We start from the raw sequence: 18696 nt of genomic DNA, 5'->3' as shown, positions 1-18696 counted from the left end.
CCACCCATCCCTGCCAAACCAATGTCCCCGGGGATGTGGCACTGCACAGGCTCCACCCCAATCGTCTTGGCAGTGTACCCCCTTTCCCACCCCAATCTTCTTGGCAGTGTACCCCCTTTCCCACCCCAATCTTCTTGGCAGTGTACCCCCTTTCCCACCCCAATCTTCTTGGCAGTGTACCCCCTTTCCCACCCCAATCTTCTTGGCAGTGTACCCCCTTTCCCACCCCAATCTTCTTGACAATGTACCCCCTTTCCCACCTCAATGTTCTTGGCAATGTACCCCCTTTCCCACCCCAATGTTCTTGGCAGTGTACCCCCTTTCCCACCTCAATGTTCTTGGCAATGTACCCCCTTTCCCACCCCAATCTTCTTGGCAGTGTACCCCCTTTCCCACCCCAATGTTCTTGGCAATGTACCCCCCTTTCCCACCTCAATGTTCTTGGCAATGTACCCCCTTTCCCACCCCAATCTTCTTGGCAGTGTACCCCCTTTCCCACCCCAATCTTCTTGGCAGTGTACCCCCTTTCCCACCCCAATCTTCTTGGCAGTGTACCCCCTTTCCCACCCCAATCTTCTTGGCAGTGTACCCCCTTTCCCACCCCAATCTTCTTGACAATGTACCCCCTTTCCCACCTCAATGTTCTTGGCAATGTACCCCCTTTCCCACCCCAATGTTCTTGGCAGTGTACCCCCTTTCCCACCTCAATGTTCTTGGCATGTACCCCCTTTCCCACCCCAATCTTCTTGGCAGTGTACCCCCTTTCCCACCCCAATCTTCTTGGCAGTGTACCCCCTTTCCCACACCAATCTTCTTGGCAGTGTACCCCCTTTCCCACCCCAATCTTCTTGGCAGTGTACCCCCTTTCCCACCCCAATCTTCTTGGCAGTGTACCCCCTTTCCCACCCCAATCTTCTTGGCAGTGTACCCCCTTTCCCGCCCCAATCTTCTTGGCAGTGTACCCCCTTTCCCACTCAATGTTCTTGGCAATGTACCCCCTTTCCCCCCCAATGTTCTTGGCAGTGTACCCCCTTTCCCACCCCAATGTTCTTGGCAGTGTACCCACTTTCCCACCCCAATGCCCCCAACAGTGAAGTCCCATATCACTGCACAAACACCACCCAATGTCCCGGTGATGCAGCCGTATTGCACTGCCCACCCCCACCTCAGTATGGCGCTGTTGAGGCCGGTAGCACATCTGCAGCACTGACACAGGCAGCTCTCCTTTCCAAAAGCCAATAAAGGGCGATAGTTACACCCCCGAGGGAGGCTGGATGGCAGCAATGCCCAGGAGAGGGCGAGGGGCAGTGACCAATCTGCTCGTGTATGGGACAATGCACCGCCCACAAGGTTCTTGGCATACACTAAGTGCTCGCTTAAAGGGATGCGGGGGATAGGGTGTGGCTACAGATAGGTGAGTGATTTTGTGGGTGTGGCTACAGATAGGTGAGTGATTTTGTGGGTGTGGCTACAGATAGGTGAGTGATTTTGTGGGTGTGGCTACAGATAGGTGAGTGATTTTGTGGGTGTGGCTACAGATAGGTGAGTGATTTTGTGGGTGTGGCTACAGATAGGTGAGTGATTTTGTGGGTGTGGCTACAGATAGGTGAGTGATTTTGTGGGTGTGGCTACAGATAGATGAGTGATTTTGTGGGTGTGGCTACAGATAGGTGAGTGATTTTGTGGGTGTGGCTACAGATAGATGAGTGATTTTGTGGGTGTGGCTACAGATAGGTAAGTGATTTTGTGGGTGTGGCTACAGATAGATGAGTGATTTTGTGGGTGTGGCTACAGATAGGTGAGTGATTTTGTGGGTGTGGCTACAGATAGGTGAGTGATTTTGTGGGTGTGGCTACAGATGTGTGGGTTGGTTTTGTGGGTGTGGCTACAGATGGTGGGAGTGATTTTGTGGGTGTGGCTACAGTTAGGGATGTAATTTTGTGGGTGTGGCTTCAGATGGGGGGAGTGATTTTGTGGGTATGGCTTCAGATGGAGGGAGTGATTTTGTGGGTGTGGCTTCAGATGGGGGAAGTAATTTTGTGGGTGTGGCTACAGATGGGGGAGTGATTTTGTGGGTATGGCTTCAGATGGAGGGAGTGATTTTGTGGGTGTGGCTTCAGATGGGGGAGTGATTTTGTTGGTGTGGCTTCAGATGGGGGAAGTAATTTTGTGGGTGTGGCTTCAGATGGAGGGAGTGATTTTGTGGGTGTGGCTTCAGATGGGGGAGTGATTTTGTTGGTGTGGTTTCAGATAGGGGAAGTAATTTTGTGGGTGTGGCTTCAGATGGAGGGAGTGATTTTGTGGGTGTGGCTACAGAGGGGGAGTAATTTTGTGGGTGTGGCTTCAGATGGGGGAAGTAATTTTGTGGGTGTGGCTTCAGATGGGGGAAGTAATTTTGTGGGTGTGGCTACAGATGGGGGGGAGTGATTTTGTTGGTGTGGCTACAGATGGGGGGGGAGTGATTTTGTTGGTGTGGCTTCAGATGGAGGGAGTGATTTTGTGGGTGTGGCTACAGATGGGGGAGTGATTTTGTGGGTGTGACTATACAAGGGAGTGGTCAGTTCATGGAGAACATCAGGTGACCATACTATGTGAGCCGAGCTCTTACCTCCCATGATGGCGCAGTTGAAGTAGCTGCACATCTGGCCGGTGCTCTCCAGAATGTAGGTGGAGCCACTCTTCATGACGTAGGTGAATTTCTCCGTAGGTGGGATCAGAACTTCGTCTTCCTGGGGATAAAAGGAGAAGTCCCCAATCTTGGCACCAAAGCAGGTGGTTATCTGGAAGAAGGACATCACGCCGAAGGTTTGAGCTTTGGTGCTGTTGAGGGAAGTGGAGGTGAATCTGCCGAACTTGAAGAGCGGAGAGGCCTTGAAGAAGTCCCAGCTCCCCCGGAACGTGGTGTACCGGAGTCCGCAGTCCGGTTTGAGGATCTGCAGGGCTCTGGTCAGGTAGAAGTGAAAGAGCTTTGAAGTGAAAATTGTCCATGTAGTCCTTGAGGGAGGCTCCGGCGATGGTGAGGTTGGTGTTCATTTGCTGGTATATGGGGTTCTCTTTGGGGAAGTGGTCGGTGAACACCAGTAGAGCGATCCCATGCTCGTCCTCAAATTCCTCCGGGAGGTTCAGCTTGGGCATCATCTTGGTCCACACTTTGGTGGCCCTCTTCCAAGCTTCGTCGAATTGCTGGTTGGCCTTCTCCTTGCGCAGGATCCTGGGCATGACGTCATCGTTGAGTTTGTCGGCACAGCCGATGTACTGGTCATCGAAGACGTTGGGTTTGTACTTCAGCTGGTAGGTGTTGCCTAGCGCCTGAGGCAGGAGATGTGAGAGGCATTATGGGGGAAAAGCTGTGATTGGATGATACATTGGTCCAGAAATATTCTGATCTCCTACCTGATGGATCCCTCCCTGGGGAAGCCGGAAACCACCCCAACCATAGCCGCCATCTTCCGGCTCCGGGGCCCTTCCCCTCCGAATGGTAACCATCGCAGGTCGCTCGCTTGGCACGTCGCCATTTACAGAGTTCTTCATGAATGCATGCGAGGTGCTCTCTGATTGGATGAGGTGTGATGTCATGATCTTCACCTCGTCCAATCAGAGAACACCTGGTATTCATTGAAGAAGTACAAGGCCTTCTGTGAATGGTAGAGTGCTGGCTGACCTCCTGCAGCCAATGGGCAGCCCCTCAGCGCAGGACCCGGGAGATCGCTCCAACTACTACACAGATTTCCAGCTTCCCCTACAGGGAGGAGATATGGGGAACATACAATACAAATCACACCTACAGCTCAGACCGAACCACAAAATACACACTGCATGCAGCTTGTTCATTCTGAGTTCAGCCCTCTTTTAGTTAACTTCAATAAAATGTAACATGATTCATATATATACAGTGCAGCTATGAACAGGGGGGACAGGGGGGGGGCTGGGGATCAGGAAAGGAGAGAGGGAATCTGTACAGTGGGGGCTGGGGATCAGGAAAGGAGAGGGGGAACCTGGACAGTGGGGGCTGGGGATCAGGAAAGGAGAGGGGGAATCTGGACAGTGGGGGCAGGGGATCAGGAAAGGAGAGGGGGAATCTGGACAGTGGGGGCAGGGGATCAGGAAAGGAGAGGGGGAATCTGGACAGTGGGGGCAGGGGATCAGGAAAGGAGAGGGGGAATCTGTACAGTGGGGGCAGGGGATCAGGAAAGGAGAGGGGGAACCTGGACAGTGGGGGCTGGGGATCAGGAAAGGAGAGGGGGAACCTGGACAGTGGGGGCAGGGGATCAGGAAAGGAGAGGGGGAACCTGGACAGTGGGGGCAGGGGATCAGGAAAGGAGAGGGGGAATCTGGACAGTGGGGGCAGGGGATCAGGAAAGGAGAGGGGGAACCTGGACAGTGGGGGCAGGGGATCAGGAAAGGAGAGGGGGAACCTGGACAGGGGGGGCAGGGGATCAGGAAAGGAGAGGGGGAATCTGGACAGCGAGGCAGGAGGGGGGGGGGGGGCTGGGGATCAGGAAAGGAGAGGGGGAATCTGGACAGCGAGGCAGGAGGGGGGGGGCTGGGGATCAGGAAAGGAGAGGGGGAATCTGGACAGCGAGGCAGGAGGGGGGGGGGGGCTGGGGATCAGGAAAGGAGAGGGGGAATCTGGACAGCGAGGCAAGGAGGGGGGGGGCTGGGGATCAGGAAAGGAGAGGGGGAATCTGGACAGCGAGGCAGGAGGGGGGGGGGCTGGGGATCAGGAAAGGAGAGGGGGAATCTGGACAGCGAGGCAGGAGGGGGGGGGGCTGGGGATCAGGAAAGGAGAGGGGGAATCTGGACAGCGAGGCAGGAGGGGGGGGGGGAGGGGCGGTGTCCCTCAGTGGAGCAGAGAAAAGAATTTTAAACCGAATACAAAAATAAATTTGATGTTTTCAGCATCGCAGGAAAGCGGCACTGTCTGTGTATTACCTGAACTCCCTCACAGCCAATCAGCAGCCAGAGAATCGCAGCCAGAAAGTTCTGTGTCTTCATCTCTGTGCAGGAAAGAGAAGCAATCATTGCCGGCTGTTCCAACCACTCCGAACCCCCCCACTAAATCCCCCCTCCTGATCCCTTATAACCCCCCCTAAATCCCCCCTCCTGATCCCTTATAACACCCCCCGATCCCAAATAACACCCCCCCCGATTCCTTATAACATCCCCCGATCCTTTATAACACCCCCCCGATCCTTTATAACACCCCCCCCAATCCCTTATAACACCCCCACTCATTCCTTATAACACCCCCCTCCCCCAGTGGGGATGCTCTGGCAATGTGTTGTCTGCTCTCCCTCCTCTCCCCTGCAGCTGCTGGTGACTGACAGGAGGGGGGGGGATCACATGACCAGAGAAGGCTGATAATTGGGAAGTATTTGTACATCCACTATACTGCCCCAAATATTATCGCCCCCCCGTATATACACTATACTGCCCCAAGTATTATCGCCCCCCCCGTATATACACTATACTGCCCCAAGTACTATCCCCCCCCCCCCCCCGTATATACACCATACTGCCCCAAGTATTATCGCCCCCCCGTATATACACTATATTGCCCCAAGTACTATCTCCCCCCCCCGTATATACACCATACTGCCCCAAGTACTATCCCCCCCCCCCGTATATACACCATACTGCCCCAAGTACTATCCCCCCCCCCCGTATATACACCATACTGCCCCAAGTACTATCCCCCCCCCGTATATACACCATACTGCCCCAAGTATTATCGCCCCCCCCGTATATACACTATATTGCCCCAAGTACTATCCCCCCCCCGTATATACACCATACTGCCCCAAGTACTATCCCCCCCCCGTATATACACCATACTGCCCCAAGTACTATCCCCCCCCCCGTATATACACCATACTGCCCCAAGTACTATCCCCCCCCCCGTATATACACCATACTGCCCCAAGTACTATCCCCCCCCCCGTATATACACCATATTGCCCACAGTATTGGGCCACTGGCCTTTGCACACACATGACCTTTAATGGTCCCCCAGTCTTAGTCCGTAGGGTTCAATATTGAGTTGGCCCCGCCCTTTCCACACACATGACCTTTAATGGCCCCCCAGTCTTAGTCCGTAGGGTTCAATATTGAGTCGGCCCCGCCCTTCCCACACACATGACCTTTAATGCCCCCAGTCTTAGTCCGTAGGGTTCAATATTGAGTTGGCCCCGCCCTTCCCACACACATGACCTTTAATGCCCCCCAGTCTTAGTCCGTAGGGTTCAATATTGAGTTGGCCCCGCCCTTTGCACACACATGACCTTTAATGGTCCCACAGTCTTAGTCCGTAGGGTTCAATATTGAGTTGGCCCCGCCCTTTCCACACACATGACCTTTAATGGCCCCCCAGTCTTAGTCCGTAGGGTTCAATATTGAGTCGGCCCCGCCCTTCCCACACACATGACCTTTAATGCCCCCAGTCTTAGTCCGTAGAGTTCAATATTGAGTTGGCCCCGCCCTTTGCACACACATGACCTTTAATGGTCCCACAGTCTTAGTCCGTAGGGTTCAATATTGAGTTGGCCCCGCCCTTTGCACACACATGACCTTTAATGGTCCCCCAGTCTTAGTCCGTAGGGTTCAATATTGAGTCGGCCCGCCCTTCCCACACACATGACCTTTAATGCCCCCAGTCTTAGTCCGTAGAGTTCAATATTGAGTTGGCCCCGCCCTTTGCACACACATGACCTTTAATGGTCCCACAGTCTTAGTCCGTAGGGTTCAATATTGAGTTGGCCCCGCCATTTCCACACACATGACCTTTAATGACCCCCCAGTCTTAGTCCGTAGGGTTCAATATTGAATTGGCCCCGCCCTTTGCACACACATGACCTTTAATGGTCCCCCAGTCTTAGTCCGTAGGGTTCAATATTGAGTTGGCCCCGCCCTTTGCACACACATGACCTTTAATGGTCCCCCAGTCTTAGTCCGTAGGGTTCAATATTGAGTTGGCCCCGCCCTTCCCACACACATGATCTTTAATGACCCCTTAGTCTTAGTCCGTAGGGTTCAATATTGAGTTGGCCCCACCCTTTCCACACACATGACCTTTAATGACCCCCCAGTCTTAGTCCGTAGGGTTCAATATTGAGTTGGCCCCGCCCTTTGCACACACATGACCTTTAATGGTCCCCCAGTCTTAGTCGTAGGGTTCAATATTGAGTTGTCCCCGCCCTTTCCACACACATGACCTTTAATGACCCCCCAGTCTTAGTCCGTAGGGTTCAATATTGAGTTGGCCCCACCCTTTCCACACACATGACCTTTAATGACCCCCCAGTCTTAGTCCGTAGGGTTCAATATTGAGTTGGCCCCGCCCTTTCCACACACATGACCTGTAATGGTCCCCCAGTCTTAGTCCGTAGGGTTCAATATTGAGTTGGCCCCGCCCTTCCCACACACATGACCTTTAACCCCTTGCCTACCAGGCACTTATACCCCCTTCCTGCCCAGGCCAATTTTCAGCTTTCAGCGCTGCCGCACTTTGATTGACAATTGCGCGGTCATGCAACATTGTACCCATATGAAATTTTGATCATTTATTTCTCACAAATAGAGCTTTCTTTTGGTGGTATTTAATCGCCACTGGGCCCTTTACTTTTTGCGCTATAAATTAAAAAAAGTGCAAAAAATTTGAAAAAAAAAAAAAAGTTTATTTGTTTCTTTTATAAAATTTTTCAAACAGGTATTTTTTCTTCTTCACTGATTTGCGTTGATGAGGCGGCACTGATGGGCACTGATAGGCGGCACTGATGGGCACTGATAGGCAGCACTAAAGGGCACTGATAGGCAGCACTAAAGGGCACTGATAGGCAGTACTAATAGACAGCACTAATTAGGGGTCACGGATAGGCGGCACTGATATGCAGCACTGATAGGCGGCACTGATAGGTGACACTGATTATGGGTACTGATAGACGGCACTGACTGGCATCACTTCTGGGCACTGACTGGCGGCACTGACTGGCACAACCCCTGGGCACTGACTGGTGGCACTGACTGGCAGCACTGCTGGGCTGCACTGGTGGGCGGCACTGGTGGGCACCACTGGTGGGTGGGCACAGGTAGGTGGCACTGGTGGGCACAGGTGGGTGGGCACAGGTGGGTGGCACTGCTGGCACATGTAGGTGGCACTTCTGGGCACAGGTAGGTGGCACTGCAGAGTGGCACAGGTGGGGGCACTGCTGGGCACAGGTGGGGCACTGCTGGGCACAGGTGGGGGCACTGCTGGGCATGGGGTGGGCGGGGCTAGTGGGCGCACTGCTGGGAGGAACTTGCGGGGGTCACTGCTGGGCACCGATCATCAGGGCACTGATCATCAGTGGCCCTGATGATCGGTGCCGATCCCCGCTCTGACAACTGCCGGTTCTCCGCAGGACTTTCCTCACGATCTGACAGCGTGAGGAAAGTGCAGCCGAGAACCGGCACTTGCATTTTCCTGTGATCAGCGTGTCATTGGACACCGCTGATCACGTGGTAAAAGGCGGTGGGATCGGCCTTTCACCACATCTCGTGATCAGCTGTGTCCGTAGGACACAGCGATCACGGAGATCGCCGGGTGCGCGCCCCCTGGGGCACGCAGGAGAGCGCGTTCTGGGAGACGTCATATGACGTCCACCCAGAACTAGCCGGCCGTGGTGCAGCCATCATTCGGCTATGCGCGGTCGGCAAGTGGTTAATGACCCCCCAGTCTTAGTCCGTAGGGTTCAATATTGAGTTGGCCCCGCCCTTTGCACACACATGACCTTTAATGACCCCCCCAGTCTTAGTCCGTAGGGTTCAATATTGAGTTGGGCCCCGCCCTTTGCAGCTATAACAGCTTCAACTCTTCTGGGAAGGCCGTCCACAAGGTTTAGGAGGGTGTCTATGGGAAGGCCGTCTGTAATGGAACCAACCCCAGACTGCGCTTGGGTACTTCCGTTAGACTCCCGTGTCCCCGTCTGAACACCGACCACTGACACCACCGCTGATCATACAAGACGAGACAACACCAATCCTGAAGTAAACCAGGAGGTGACTTGTTTATTTGAACACAGATACAAGATATATACACTCAGAGGACAAACCCCCCTCCCTGCATAATGACACAGGGCGGGGCAACCCCCCTCCCTGCATAATGACACAGGGCGGGACAATCCCCCCTCCCTGCATAATGACAAAGGGCGGGACAATCTACATTTAGTAACCAGAGACATACCAGCAGACAGTCCCATCAGGGGGGAGGGCTGCTGGAGACACCCCCCACCAAGCCAATACACAAACACACACATCCCATAATAGTTTGCTCCCAAGCAAGACACACAATAGAACAATGGGATGCAGCCACATGACATTAAGCAATCAACAACCCTCCCCTAATATTAGGACAGATCACCCTGTACCCCTAACAGGCACAGGGGGACTTACACATAGGAGGGATATGGGGAGCTGAGACAGGGGTCTCCCCACCTCTCCAAAGTGAGCTGTGTTCCATGGGCCCCCCACCCAAAGTGAGCCGTGTTCCATGGGCCCCCCACCCAAAGTGAGCTGTGTTCCATGGGTCCCCCACCCAAAGTGAGCCGTGTTCCATGGGCCCCCACCCAAAGTGACTCCCGTCACAATGTCCACAAGGTTTAGGAGGGTGTCTATGGGAAGGTTGGACCATTCTTCCAGAAGCACATTTGTCAGGTCAGGCACTGATGTCGGGGGAGGAGGCACTGATGTCGGGGGAGGGGCACTGATGTCGGGGGAGGAGGCCTGGCTCGCAGTCTCCGCTCTAATTCATCCCAAAGGTGTTCTATGGGGTTGAGGTCAGGACTCTGTGCAGGACAGTCAAGTTCCTCCACCCCAAACTGGCTCCTCCATGTCTTTATGGACCTTGCTTTGTGCACTGGGGGGCAGTCATGTTGGAACAGGAAGGGGCCATCCCCAAACTCCTCCCACAAAGTTGGGAGCATGAAATTGTCCAAAATGTCACCTTAAGAATTCCCTTCACTGGAACTAGGGGGCCAAGCCCACCCCCTGAAAGACACCCCCACACCATAATCCCCCCTCCACCAAACTTTACACTTGGCACAATGCAGTCAGGCAAGTACCGTTCTCCCGGCAACCGCCAAACTCAGACATGTCCATCGGATTGTCAGACAGAGAAGTGTGATTGGTCACTCCAGAGAACACGTCTCCCCTGGCGTCCAGTGGCGGCGTGCTTTACACCACGGCATCCGACGCTTTGCATTGCACTTGGTGATGGAAGGCTTGGATGCAGCTGCTCGGCCATGGAAACCCATTCCATGAAGCTCTCTACGCACTGTTGTTGGGCTCATCTGAAGGCCACACCAAGTTTGGAGGTCTTTAGCTATTGACTCTGCAGACAGTCAGCGACTTCTGCGCACTGTGCGCTTCAGCATGCGCTGACCCCGCCCTGTCATGTGACGTGGCCTACCACTTGGTGGCTGAGTGGCTGTTGTTCCCAGTGGCTTCCACTTTGTTATAATCCCACTAACAGTTGAGCGTGGAATATTTAGTAGCCAGGAAATGTCACGGATGGACTTATTGCCCAGGTGGCCACCTATCGCGGGACCACGCTTGGAGTCACTGAGCTCCTGAGAGCGACCCATTCTTTCACCAATGTTTGTAGAAGCCGTCTGCATGCCTAGGGGATGGATTGTATACACCTGTGTCCATGGAGGGGATTGGAACACCTGAATCACATGATATGGAGGGGATTGGAACACCTGAATCACATGATATGGAGGGGATTGGAACACCTGAATCACATGATATGGAGGGGATTGGAACACCTGAATCACATGATTGGGAGGGGATGGGAACACCTGAATCACTTGATATGGAGGGGATTGGAACACCTGAATCACATGATATGGAGGGGATTGGAACACCTGAATCACATGATTGTAGGGGATTGGAACACCTGAATCACATGATATGGAGGGGATTGGAACACCTGAATCACATAATATGGAGGGGATTGGAACACCTGAATCACATGATTGGAGGGGATTGGAACACCTGAATCACATGATATGGAGGGGATTGGAACACCTGAATTACATAATATGGAGGGGATTGGAACACCGGAATCACATGATATGGAGGGGATTGGAACACCTGAATCACATGATTGGGAGGGGATTGGAACACCCTAATCACATGATTGGGAGGGGATTGGAACACCTGAATCACAGGATATGGAGGGGATTGGAACACCTGAATCACATGATATGGAGGGGATTGGAACACCTGAATCACATGATATGGAGGGGATTGGAACACCTGAATCACATGATATGGAGGGGATTGGAACACCTGAATCACATGATTGTGAGGGGATTGGAACACTGGAATCACATGATATGGAGGGGATTGGAACACCTGAAACACATGATATGGAGGGGATTGGAACACCTGAGTCACATGATTGGGAGGGGATTGGAACACCTGAATCACATGATTGGGAGGATTTTGGAACACCTTAATCACATGATTGGGAGGGGATTGGAACACCTGAATCACATGATTGTAGGGGATTGGAACACCTGAATCACATGATATGGAGGGGATTGGAACACCTGAATCACATGATATGGAGGGGACTGGAACACCTGAATCACATGATTGGGAGGGGATTGGGACACCTGAATCACATGATTGGGAGGGGATTGGAACACCTGAATCACATGATATGTAGGGGATTGGAACACCTGAATCACATGATATGAAGGGGATTGGAACACCTGAATCACATGATATGAAGGGGATTGGAAAACCTCAATCACATGATATGGAGGGGATTGGAACACCTCAATCACATGATTAGGAGGGGATTGGAACACCTGAATCACAGGATATGGAGGGGATTGGAACACCTGAATCACATGATTGGGAGGGGATTGGAACACCTGAATCACAGGATATGGAGGGGATTGGAACACCTGAGTCACATGATTGGGAGGGGATTGGAACACCTGAATCACATGATATGGAGGTGATTGGAACACCTGAGTCACATGATTGGGAGGGGATTGGAACACCTGAATCACATGATTGGGAGGGGATTGGAACACCTGAATCACATGATTGGGAGGGGATTGGAACACCTGAATCACATGATATGGGGGGATTGGAACACCTGAATCATATGATTGGGAGGGGATTGGAACACCTGAATCACATGATATGGAGGGGATTGGAACACCTGAATCACATGATATGAAGGGGATTGGAACACCTGAATCACATGATATGGAGTGGATTGGAACACCTGAATCACATGATATGGAGGGGATTGGAACACCTGAATCACACGACTGGGAAGGGAATGGAACGCCTGAATCACATGATATGGAGGGGATTGGAACGTCTGAATCACATGATATGGAGGGGATTTGAACGCCTGAATCACATGATTGGGAGGGGATTGGAACACCTGAATCACATGATATGGAGGGGATTGGAACACCTGAATCACATGATATGAAGGGGATTGGAACACCTGAATCACATGATATGAAGGGGATTGGAACACCTGAATCACATGATATGGAGGGGATTGGAACACCTGAATCACACGACTGGGAGGGGATTTGAACGCCTGAATCACATGATATGGAGGGGATTGGAACATCTGAATCACATGATTGGGAGGGGATTGGAACACCTGAATCACATGATTGGGAGGGGATTGGAACACCTTAATCACATGATTGGGAGGGGATTGGAACACCTGAATCACATGATATGGAGGGGATTGGAACACCTGAATCACATGATATGGAGGGGATTGGAACACTGGAATCACATGATTGGGAGGGGATTTGGAGACCTGAATCACATGATATGGAGGGGATTGGGACACCTGAATCACATGACATGGAGGGGATTGGAACACCTGAATCACATGATTGGGAGGGCGGGGACAATACTTGGGGCAATGTAGGACCATGTCCTTGGATGGTGGCAGAAAGAGCAATACTTGGACCAATCCAGAGCAACTAGCAGGAGATTCCATAGATCCTATCATTGGATGGCCTTGGATTGGAGGAGCGCACACAACCATCTTACATTGGAAGGCGATGAGCCGCCATTTCTAGTTTGTCCAGGATTGATATTTTTGGGGTGACTGGGGGGACAGAGTATAATATGTGGTTGAAGGGGGGAGGGGGGAGTGTATATTCATTGGATGATCCTGGAACCGGCCATGTTACCATTGTTAGAGGATTGATATTATCGGGGGACAGAGTAGCAGGTTTGGGGAGCAGAGGAGTCAAATCTTGGCTGGAGTGGAGTCTCTTACTTTCCCCCCCTAGGATGCAGCACAGGGTGCCTGACTAATGGCTGGGCTCTGGGGGGCCATCGTGGGGGGGAGGGGGGTGAGAAGAGCCCTTTAGTCCTGTGTAAGCTCCAACCAGGCTGAAGCAGAATCGATGCAGAACTTTGTCCCTGCTGGGTGAACAGGGCAGCAAGGGGGTCAATGTGGGCAAATTACAACCTCATACCTCCCTAAAATGTCCATGGAGTATAAAGGGGATATAAACGTATATATAGACGGGCGAAGAAAGGTCACAGATCACCGTACAGAACACTGCCCTCATCGACAAGAGGAGAAGAGACTTACCAGAAGCAGCAGAGGAGCGATGAGCCTCAACCTGGAGGACAATGAGGAGAATGAGACTTCAGAGGAGCGATGAGCCTCAACCTGGAGGACAATGAGGAGAATGAGTCTTCAGAGGAGCGATGAGCCTCAACCTGGAGGACAATGAGGAGAATGAGTCTTCAGAGGAGCGATGAGCCTCAATCTGGAGGACAATGAGAAGAATGAGACTTCAGAGGAGCGATGAGCCTAAACCTGGAGGACAATGAGAAGAATGAGTCTTCAGAGGAGCGATGAGCCTAAACCTGGAGGACAATGAGGAGAATGAGACTTCAGAGGAGCGATGAGCCTCAACCTGGAGAACAATGAGGTGAATGAGTCTTTAAAGGAGCGATGAGCCTTAACCTGGAGGACAATGAGGGGAATGAGACTTCAGAGGATAGAGGAGCCTCAACCTGGAGAACAATGAGGAGAATGAGACTTCAGAGGAGCGATGAGCCTCAACCTGGAGGACAATGAGGAGAATGAGTCTTCAGAGGAGCGATGAGCCTCAATCTGTAGGACAATGAGAAGAATGAGACTTCAGAGGAGCGATGAGCCTCAATCTGGAGGACAATGAGAAGAATGAGACTTCAGAGGAGCGATGAGCCTAAACCTGGAGGACAATGAGGAGAATGAGTCTTCAGAGGAGCGATGAGCCTAAACCTGGAGGACAATGAGGAGAATGAGACTTCAGAGGAGCGATGAGCCTCAACCTGGAGGACAATGAGGAGAATGAGTCTTCAGAGGAGCGATGAGCCTCAATCTGTAGGACAATGAGAAGAATGAGACTTCAGAGGAGCGATGAGCCTCAATCTGGAGGACAATGAGAAGAATGAGACTTCAGAGGAGCGATGAGCCTAAACCTGGAGGACAATGAGGAGAATGAGTCTTCAGAGGAGCGATGAGCCTCAACCTGGAGAACAATGAGGTGAATGAGTCTTTAAAGGAGCGATGAGCCTTAACCTGGAGGACAATGAGGGGAATGAGACTTCAGAGGATAGAGGAGCCTCAACCTGGAGAACAATGAGAAGAATGAGACATCAGAGGAGCGATGAGCCTCAACCTGGAGGACAATGAGGAGAATGAGTCTTCAGAGGAGCGATGAGCCTTAACCTGGAGGACAATGAGGGGAATGAGTAATCAGAGGATAGAGGAGCCCCACCTGGAGGACAATGAGAAGAATGAGATATCAGAGGAGCGATGAGCCTCAACCTGGAGGACAATGAGAAGAATGAGACTTCAGAGGATAGAGGAGCCTCAACCTGGAGAACAATGAGAAGAATGAGACATCAGAGGAGCGATGAGCCTTAACCTGGAGGACAATGAGGAGAATGAGACTTCAGAGGAGCGATGAGCCTCAACCTGGAGGACTATGAGGAGAATGAGACTTCAGAGGATAGAGGAGCCTCACCTGGAGGACAATGAGAAGAATGAGACATCAGAGGAGCGATGAGCCTCAAGCTGGAGGAAAATTAGAAGAATGATACTTCAGAGGAGTGATGAGCCTCATCCTAGAGAACAATGAGAAGAATGAGACTTTAGAGGAGTGATGAGCCTCAACCTGGAGAACAATGAGGAGAATGAGACTTCAGAGGAGCGATGAGCCTTAACCTGGAGGACAATGAGAAGAATGAGTCTTCAGAGGAGCGATGAGCCTCAACCTAGAGAACAATGAGAAGAATGAGACTTTAGAGGAGTGATGAGCCTCAACCTGGAGAACAATGAGGAGAATGAGACTTCAGAGGAGCGATGAGCCTTAACCTGGAGGACAATGAGGAGTATGAGACTTCAGAGGATAGAGGAGACTCAACCTGGAGAACAATGAGAAGAATGAGACATCAGAGGAGCGATGAGCCTCAACCTGGAGGACAATGAGAAGAATGAGACATCAGAGGAGCGATGAGCCTCAACCTGGAGGACAATGAGAAGAATGAGACATCAGAGGAGCGATGAGCCTCAACCTGGAGGACAATGAGAAGAATGGGACATCAGAGGAGCGATGAGCCTCAACCTGGAGGACAATGAGACGAATGATACTTCAGAGGAGCAATGAGCCTCAACCTGGAGGACAAGGAGAATGAGAGGTCAAAGGAAAGAGGAGCCTAACCAGGAGGACGATGAGGAGAATGAGACTTCAGATGAGAGATGAGCCTCACCTGGCAGAGAAGAAAGAGAAGAATGAGACTTCAGAGGATAGAAGAGCCTCACCTGGAGGATGATGAGGAGAATGAGACTTCAGAGGAGAATGAGACTTCAGAGAAGAGATGAGCCTAACCTAGAGAAGAGGAGAGAGGAGAAAGACTTCAGAGGAGAGAGGAGAAAGAGACATCAGAGCAGAGATGAGGAGAATGAGATGAACCTCACCTGGAGGAGAAGAGAGAGAAGAATGAGACTTCAGAGGAGAGAGGAGCCTCACCTGGGGGAAAAGAAAGGAGAATCAGACTTTAGAGGAGTAATGAGCCTCGCATGGAGAGAAGGCAATGAGAGTTCAGAGAGAGATGACCTCACCTGGAGGAGGAGAAAGAGGATTATGAGACTTCAGAGGAGACGGGGAGAAGAGCTTCGCCTGGAGTAGACGGGGAGAGGAGCCTCGCCTGGAGGAGACGGGGAGAGGAGCCTCGCCTGTAGGTGACGGGGAGAGGAGCCTCGCCTGGAGGAGACGGGGAGAGGAGCCTTGCCTGGAGGAGACAAGGAGAGGAGACTCACCTAGAGGAGACGGGGAGAGAAGCGTCGCCTGAAGGAGACGGGGAGAGGAGCCTCGCCTGGAAGAGACGGGGAGAGGAGCCTCGCCTGGAGGAGACGAGGAGAGGAGCCTCTCCTGGAAGAGACAGGGAGAGGAGACTCACCTAGAGGAGACAGGGAGAGGAGCCTCACCTGAAGGAGACGGGGAGAGGAGCCTCATCTGAAGGAGACGGGAAGAGGAGCCTCACCTGAAGGAGACGGGGAGAGGAGTCTCACCTGAAGGAGACGGGGAGAGGAGTCTCACCTGAAGGAGACGGGGAGAGGAGTCTCACCTGAAGGAGACGGGGAGAGAAGCCTCACCTGAAGGAGACGGGGAGAGGAGTCTCACCTGAAGGAGACGGGGAGAGAAGCCTCACCTGAAGGAGACGGGGAGAAGAGTCTCACCTGAAGGAGACGGGGAGAGAAGCCTCACCTGAAGGAGACGGGGGGAGGAGTCTCATCTGAAGGAGACGGGGGCATCAAAGCTGTAACTTAGTAACAACTTTCAGTTTCTTATTACAAGAAGTGCAATGAGTTCCAATTTATCACCCAGGAGGGGGCGGGGCTCCAATGTTTATTTTTCTAATCATTTCCTCCATCTCAGGTGACAATCGATGAGTCAAAGAGAAAAATCCCCGGCAGACGACTCAGCGTCCAGGACTGGAACCGGCCAATTCACTGCTATTGACTTTACTGACTCACTATCAGGAGGACTGGGGGGGGACCTATATGATCTCCATGTATAATACATAAGGGGGATATGATCTCCATGTATAATACATAAGGGGGGGATATGATCTCCATGTATAATACATAAGGGGGGATATGATCTCCATGTATAATACATAAGGGGGGGGGGATATGATCTCCATGTATAATACATAAGGGGGGATATGATCTCCATGTATAATACATAAGGGGGGATATGATCTCCATGTATAATACATAAGGGGGGGATATGATCTCCATGTATAATACATAAGGGGGGGATATGATCTCCATGTATAATACATAAGGGGGGATATGATCTCCATGTATAATACATAAGGGGGGATATGATCTCCATGTATAATACATAAGGGGGGATATGATCACCATGTATAATACATAAGGGGGGATATGATCTCCATGTATAATACATAAGGGGGGATATGATCTCCATGTATAATACATAAGGGGGGGATATGATCTCCATGTATAATACATAAGGTGGATATGATCTCCATGTATAATACATAAGGGGGATATGATCTCCATGTATAATACATAAGGGGGGGATATGATCTCCATGTATAATACATAAGGGGGGATATGATCTCCATGTATAATACATAAGGGGGGGATATGATCTCCATGTATAATACATAAGGGGGGGGATATGATCTCCATGTATAATACATAAGGGGGGGGGATATGATCTCCATGTATAATACATAAGGGGGGATATGATCTCCATGTATAATACATAAGGGGGGATATGATCTCCATGTATAATACATAAGGGGGGATATGATCACCATGTATAATACATAAGGGGGGATATGATCTCCATGTATAATATATAAGGGGGGATATGATCTCCATATATAATACATAAGGGGGGATATGATCACCATGTAGAATACATAAGGGGGATATGATCACCATGTATAATACATAAGGGGGATATGATCACCATGTATAATACATAAGGGGGGATATGATCTCCGTGTATAATACATAAGGGGGGGATATGATCACCATGTATAATACATAAGGGGGGATATGATCTCCATGTATAATACATAAGGGGGGATATGATCTCCATGTATAATACATAAGGGGGGATATGATCTCCATGTATAATACATAAGGGGGATATGATCTCCATGTATAATACATAAGGGGGGGATATGATCTCCATGTATAATACATAAGGGGGGATATGATCTCCATGTATAATACATAAGGGGGGGATATGATCTCCATGTATAATACATAAGGGGGGGGATATGATCTCCATGTATAATACATAAGGGGGGGGGATATGATCTCCATGTATAATACATAAGGGGGGGGGATATGATCTCCATGTATAATACATAAGGGGGGATATGATCTCCATGTATAATACATAAGGGGGGATATGATCTCCATGTATAATACATAAGGGGGGATATGATCTCCATGTATAATACATAAGGGGGGGATATGATCTCCATGTATAATACATAAGGGGGGATATGATCTCCATGTATAATACATAAGGGGGGGATATGATCTCCATGTATAATACATAAGGGGGGGGATATGATCTCCATGTATAATACATAAGGGGGGGGATA

General features: G+C 51.1%; 1 pseudogene across 1 annotated transcript; it reads right to left on the bottom strand.

The window, feature by feature from the left end:
- Positions 1-2608: 2608 nt before the first annotated feature.
- LOC149429994 (ecto-ADP-ribosyltransferase 5-like) lies at positions 2609-13834 on the bottom strand (annotated as a pseudogene). Its single transcript, XR_016310055.1, has 3 exons — positions 13634-13834; positions 4933-4997; positions 2609-3309 (listed from the first exon to the last, which is right to left on the bottom strand). The product of XR_016310055.1 is annotated as an ecto-ADP-ribosyltransferase 5-like (transcript).
- Between the last annotated feature and the right edge of the window lie 4862 nt (positions 13835-18696).

Source organism: Staurois parvus, unplaced genomic scaffold (genome assembly GCF_062004578.1).
Source record: "Staurois parvus isolate SC_StPar_1 unplaced genomic scaffold, SC_StPar_1.0 ptg002665l, whole genome shotgun sequence".
Classification (NCBI taxonomy): domain Eukaryota; kingdom Metazoa; phylum Chordata; class Amphibia; order Anura; family Ranidae; genus Staurois; species Staurois parvus.
The sequence above is the reverse complement of the archived record's forward strand: the minus strand, read 5'-3'. Positions and strand labels throughout refer to the sequence as shown.